General features: G+C 47.6%; 1 non-coding gene across 1 annotated transcript; it reads left to right on the plus strand.

Moving 5' to 3' along the window:
- Nucleotides 1-6,400: 6,400 nt before the first annotated feature.
- On the plus strand, nucleotides 6,401-6,519 carry LOC113745018 (5S ribosomal RNA). Its single transcript, XR_003461946.1, has one exon. It is a non-coding gene; the product is annotated as a 5S ribosomal RNA (ribosomal RNA).
- The last annotated feature ends 116 nt before the right edge of the window (nucleotides 6,520-6,635 follow it).

A 6,635-nucleotide genomic window follows, 5' to 3' on the forward strand; every position in this document is an offset into this window, starting at 1 on the left:
CATGGACGATGATGAAATACTCTATAAATTGCACGTCAAGGTCAGCAGGGGAAAATAAACGACAAAAAAAAGAAAAAAAACACATTTAAAAAAAAAGAAATTAAAAAGGGAAAAAAAAGCCACAAATAAGTAAAATTCCACCCCCACAAAAAGCAATTTTTTTTGGGGTAAACAATCAGGTATAAATAAAAAAAAATTTTTAAAAAAAAAGATTATTCCCCCCCCCCAACCAAATAAAACAAAACTAGGGTTTGTTTGTTTTTTGAGGAGACTAAAAAAAACAAGCACAAAAAAAAATAATTAAAAAAAGAAAAAAAAAAAAAAAACTCTTCAGGACCAAAAACCAAAAATCCAAGAAAAAATCCTTTTTTTAAAAAAATTTTTTTTGTTTGTTTAAGTTAAAAAAACAGCCAGGTTTTAAAACCCCAAACCCGTTTTTATTTGTGGGTTTCTGTTAAAAACAATCGTTACAAAGGGGGGGGGGCACCCCCCTCCCCACTATCGCCAACAAAAAAGGGAAAAAACAGGGGAAAAAAACGTAAAGCGAAAAAAAAATAAAAAAATCCCATACATTATATATTGGTAATCAATCCCCTGCCCCCCACAAAAAAATTAAAAAAAAAAAAAATTCTAAAACAAAATCACCCCCACAAATTCTAAGAAAATTAAAACAAACACCACTGGTTGTTAAACAAAAAAAAACAAAAAAACCAGGGGGGGGGGGGGGGGTTTGTTTTTGTGGTTGTTGCTTTTTTTTCCACATTTTTTGCCGCCTGAAAAAAAGGGAAGGTGAGTGTTTTTTTGGTGAACACCCCCCAGTCCCCCGACCCCAAAATGTTGTGGGGGGTGTTTTTGTTTTTATGTTAGGCCCCCCCCCCCTTCCCTTTGGCTTGTTTTTTAAAAGGGATTTTTGTTATGGTATTGTTGTTTTTTTGGTTTTAAGCAACTTCCAAGCGTAAAAAAAAAAAATAAAAGTATTGTTTGGTTATTTTTAAAGTCCAATGTTATTAATTTCCCAAAACCCGTCCCCCCCCAAAAAAACCCAAAATTTAAAAAAGCAACAAAAAACCTAAAAAAATGTTAGTTTATTTTTTGGGTATTTTCGGTTATTTGATGTTTGGTTGTTTGTTGTTTGGGTTTTATATTATTATGTTGTATGTTCCCCGGGGTTTTTTAGTTTTTTCTTTGGGGGTTTTTACATCACCTAGAATCCCCCCCACCCCCCCCACCTTTTTGTTACCTGGTTTTTTTTGGGGGGTTCTTGTACCACCCACCACCACCCACCAACCCCCAACCACAAAACCCCACCCCCCCCCCCCTTCCTCCCCAAAAACAAAAAGGACCAACGAACCCATAGCCCACCCCTCCCCCCAAAAAAGTGGTAAAACAAAAAGAACTAAACCTGGGGGGTGGAAAACTTGGTGAAAAAACTACCCCTCCCCCACCCTGTTTTTTGGTTTGGTATTAACACAGGGTAAAAAAAAAAAGGGGTTTTTTACCCCCAAAAAAAACATCTAAACTGAAAAGTAAGGTGAAAAAGACCTTGGGGGTGGGGTGGGGCCCCCCCCGACACCCACCACACCCCCCCACTTTTTTATTTTTTACCCTTTACCAACCCCAACCAAAGAAGAAAAACAAGCCCCTTTTGGGAAAAAGGTGGTTTGTGAAAAAAAATGAATGGAGGAACACCCCCCAACCCCACATGAAAACCACAACTTACTCACACCCCCCCCCACCCCCCCACTACCCTCCAGACCTGTTTCCCCCTGGTTCCACTAGTAAAAACAAACAACCTTTTTGGTAAGGTAAAGTAGGGCTGGTGAGTGGGGTTGGAAAGGTTTGTGGTGCCGCGTCCCCAACCCCTTTTTTTCCACCCAAACGCCCCCGCCTTCACCACTCTTTTTGGTTTGGGGGGGGGGGGGGTCACCCCCAAACCCCTCTTGTTATTTTTTGGGAAGGGTGGGGGCCCCCCCCCCCCCTTGGTTGTTTTGTGGATTGTTGTTATTTTTTTGGGGTGCCCCCCCACAACAAAAAAACCTCCCCAATTCCCAAAACTTTTAATTCAAAAAATTTTCCCCAATGTTGTGTGGGGTGGTGGGTTTTTTTTTTTTGTGTGGTTACCGCTTTTGGGGGGGGGGGTTAGTTATTCCCCACCAAAAAATGGGTCCCCCCCCGTATGGTTTATACAACCAGGGGGTTTACCATGATTTGGGGATCCGGGGGGGAGTTTAGGTTGTTGAATTTTGGAGTGTTCAACATGAGGTTTTGTTTGGGGTTTCCACCACACCCCACCCCACCCCCCACACGCCGTGCCCACTGTGAGTTTTTTGGAAAAACAACAACCCCCCGGTATCTTTTAGTATGGTTGTTTTTAATTCCACCCACACCCACCTGGAAAACATGCCCAAACACGAAAAAATTTATGGGGGCCCACCTTCTCTTTTGTTTCTTTTTTTGTTTCCCCACCCCACGCACCCACCACTCCCCCCTCCCCGCCCCCCCCCCCCCCCCCCCCCTTTCCCCCCCCCCCCTTGGTTTTTTTTTTGGTGCAAAACACCATCAAAACCCCCCCCCCCCAAACGGGGTTAAAAAAAACACACACAAAAATTGGGGTTGGGGAAAACAACCTTTTCCCGTGGTTTCCCCCCAAAAAAAACCTTTTCCATATTGGTTGGTTTTTTTTATTTTCCCCACCCCCCCCCCCAACAAACACTGTTTGGGGATGTTTTTTTGGTAACAAAACACCCCCACCCCCGAGGGCAACACCCCCGCCTTGGTTTTTATTGTTTGGTACACCACCGGCGTGGTAAAAAATGTGTACTCGTATCCCCCCCCCGGTTTCCCCATGTTGGGCCGTGGGTTTCACACAACAAAACTCAAAACGCATCGACCCCCCAGGGGGTGTGGTTTTTTGTGGGGGTGGTTATTACATTCCCCACCCCCCCACACCGTTGTATGGGGATGTGAGACAAAAATGTTATAGTTTTTTTTTGGGTTGGGCCAGTCAAAAAAACAAAAAACAAAACCCACAGCCCCCCCCAAATAGGATACTTTGGGTGGGTAACAAAAAAAAAAAAAGCGGAAAAAAAAAAAACCACCATCCCCCCCCCCACACACCGGTTTGGGGGGAGTTGTGAGGGGGTTTGTGGGGGGTTGTGGGTTGGGGGGGGGGGGGGGTTTGGGTTTGTTCCCGGTTTGGGGAGGGGGGGGGTGGGGCCCCCCCCCAAACGTGTAACCACCTTTTTTGGTCCCCCCCACAACCCCCCACCCCCCCCTACCAAATAACCAACACATTTTGGTGTTTGGTGCCCCACCCCCCCCCCCCCCCGTTTGTATTTTTTCCCCTCTCCGCCTTTCCTTGTAAAAAACAACCTCACGACCCCTTCCCCCCCTTTTCCCCCCCTCCCTGTCCCCCCCCCCTCCCCCCCCGCACCTTTCCCCCCCCCACCTCCCCTCCGAACCCCATTTTCCCCCCCACCCTCACCCCCCCCTTGGTTACAAAAACCCTTTGTCAACCTATTTTTATAGTATCAACTGTGTTGGGGCCCACTCCCCCCCCCTGATACCACCCAAATAACCCAACCCGACCCAAGAAAAACATTTTGTACCCCCCCGTTTTTCGCCCCCCCCCCGCCCCCCTACCCAACGGCACCCCCCCCCCACCTCTGTGTTCCCTTTTTTTGTTTACCCCCCACCCCCACTGCCCACCCCCCCCCCCCCCCCACTCCCGCCTTACCTTGCCCACCCCCCTCCCCTAACGCTCTCCCCCCGTTTTTTTGGTTTTTTTTTTGTCGTGTCCCCCCCTTTTAACCCCCTTACCGCCGGAAGAAACACAAACTTTGGGGATCCCAACAAAATTTTTCTTTCAAAAACACCTTTTTTTTGTTTTCGTGTAAGTTTGTTGGTGTTTCCACCCCCCCCCCAAAAAGAACCCTGTTCCTTTTTTTAAACCTCAAACAAAAATCCCCCAAGTCAAACTCCCCCCCCCAAAATACTCAAACTAAAACTAACCATCAAAATTCTTGTCACCAACCCAAAACCCCACCAGAACTCACCAAATGTTTTTTGTTTCCCCCCCCCCCCCACCCCCCCCCCCCACCCCCCCCCCCCCCCCCCCCACGCCCAGCCCCCCCCCCCACCCCCCCCACCCCCCGCCCCCGCCCCCCCCCCACCCCCCCCCTCAATTTCCATCAATTTTTTAACACAACAAAACCACCAAAAAACCATCGCCCACCAAACTCACAAAAATTGGTTTTGCCGCCCCCCCCCCCCCCCCCGCCGCCCCCCCCACGGACACCCCCCCCCCCCCACCCCCTCAACCCTAAAGTAAAAGTTTAACACACCCTTGTATTTTTACCCCCCACTTCCCTTTTTTGTTTAAACTAAAAAGAAATAAACCCAAAAACCATTGTCCTGTTTTCTTATGTGTGTGTTTTCTTTTATTTTTTTTTTTTTTGTTTTTTCCCCCCCCCCCAGCTACCCCCCCCCCCCCCCGGCCCCCAAAGCCCCATCCTGGTCCGCCCTACCACCCCCCCAGTTTTTTTCCTCCCGGTTTAGTTGTGGGGATTGGTTTGTTGGGGGGGCCCAAACAGCCTTCCCACGACCATTAAAAACGTCCCCCCCTTCTTTTTTATTATATGTTTCCCCACCCCAACCCCCAACAAAAACAACCTTTACCAATACAATAAAACCTCCACCCCTGCTTTTTTGTCCCCCCCCACCCCAAACGGACGCCCAATCAACACAACTACAACAAACCCCCCACTAAAACCCCACCCTGGGTTTGTAAATCTATTTTTCCACCCCCCCACACTTTAACTATTCCCTGTTGTAGTTGGGTAGTTGTTTTCCAACATAATTAAAGACCCACCCCCCATTGTACACCCCCTGGCAACCCAAACACCCCCACAAAACTTGTCACCCCCACCCGGGGCTTTGGTGTTGAGTTTTGGTGGGAGGGTGTCCCCTCCAACCCCCACCCAATCCCCCCACCCCCTCGGGCGTTTTTTACCAGGTTTGTTGTTTAGGGTGTCTCCCCCCACCCCCCCACCCCCCCAAATACCCGCCCCCACCTCCCCCTGTTTGTTTGTTTCCCCTTTTTGTTTTTGTTGTTGTGTGTTTTTTTTTCCCCCCTGGCATCCCCCCAGCCCAGGTTTTTGGGGGGGGGGGATGTCACACCCCATCAAAAAAAAATTGAAACCACTTGGTTATTTTTTGGGGGGCATGGCGGGGGAAAAAAAAAAAAAAATTGGGGGGGGAAAGGAAAAAAAAAATTGAAAACCCGCCCCAGGGGGCCCACGGGGGTGGGAAAACCAAAAAAATAACAAATGAACATCCTTTTTTGATTCCCCCCCCACCCTTGAAAAAAGGAGGCCGATAAAGGGAAGAAAAAAAATGTTTAAAAACAAAAAAAACAAATTTTTTTCCCTTAAAAAAGCCCTTTAAAATCAAAGTCCCCCCAACACCCCAACTGGTATTTTTTGTGTGTGTTGTTTGTTTCCACAACCCCACCAAACCCCAAAGGCCCCACGGAAATTGAGGGGAAAAAAGTTAAGGTTCCCGGGCAGCGGGGGTTGGGGGGGGGGGGTTGCCCCCACGCCAACCCCCCAAACAAAAAAATGGGGTTTTGATTGTTTGATGGGTCAAGGGTGGGTTTCCCCCCCCTTTGGTTTGTAAGGAATTTGGGTTTTTTTTTTCCCCCCCCCCCCCCACCACCCCCTGTTTTTTGTGGATTTCCCCCTTCTTGTCCTGGTCACCCCTTTGGAAAAATTTTTAAAAACAACTGGGGAAAAAAACTTGGGGGAAAAAAAGAATTATGCCCTTTCCCCACCCCACCCCTGGGGGGGGGGACCCGCCCCAAAGACAAAAAAAAGAAAACGAGCCAGCCCACCACCACGACACAAAAATGGGGAAAAAGTTTTTGGGGCCTTTTCAAATGGTTTTGTTTTTTTTTTCCTCCAAGAAGCAAATTACATAAGATGATGGCAGCGACGCATGACTAATAGAGTAGGACTATTAAGGGAAATATGAAATATTTATAAAATCGTGGCAAGCTAACTAAAGATATCATCCTCGGAGGAGTAGAGAGCGACCTAGTGCAACGAAACATCACTAGACAAAACAGATGCGATAGTCACGATGCCGACGAAGAACACGGATGGGGAAGATGCAATAGATGGCCCACGGCGACTCAGAATAGGTCGTTATAGCGCAATTGGTTTGGGAACGTATACGTATTCAAGGATGGAGAAAAGATATGGTTATAGTAGATAAAGCTTTTTATAAGCGAATTTTGATTAGTATATGAGTAGCTTAGTTTTGGGTATAAATGAAAGTATCCAAAGAAGAATAATCAGCTTACAATCCAGAGCATCCAAAGTGCGAGGAGGAGACCCCAGAGGCTTACGGCCATACCATCTTGAATGCGCCCGATCTCGTCTGATCTCGGAAGCTAAGCACAGTCAGGCCTGTTTAGTACTTGGATGGGTGACCACCTGGGAATACCAGGTGCTGTAAGCTTTTTCACATCTCGGCAGGGAACAAAGCTTTTCTTCTTCAATAGCCATGGTGGTGATGACTGACGTGCATATATACAGTATTTCTCGCTTACCTGGAGGCTTACGGCCATACCACCC

Source organism: Larimichthys crocea, unplaced genomic scaffold (genome assembly GCF_000972845.2).
Source record: "Larimichthys crocea isolate SSNF unplaced genomic scaffold, L_crocea_2.0 scaffold3762, whole genome shotgun sequence".
Lineage (NCBI taxonomy): Eukaryota > Metazoa > Chordata > Actinopteri > Sciaenidae > Larimichthys > Larimichthys crocea.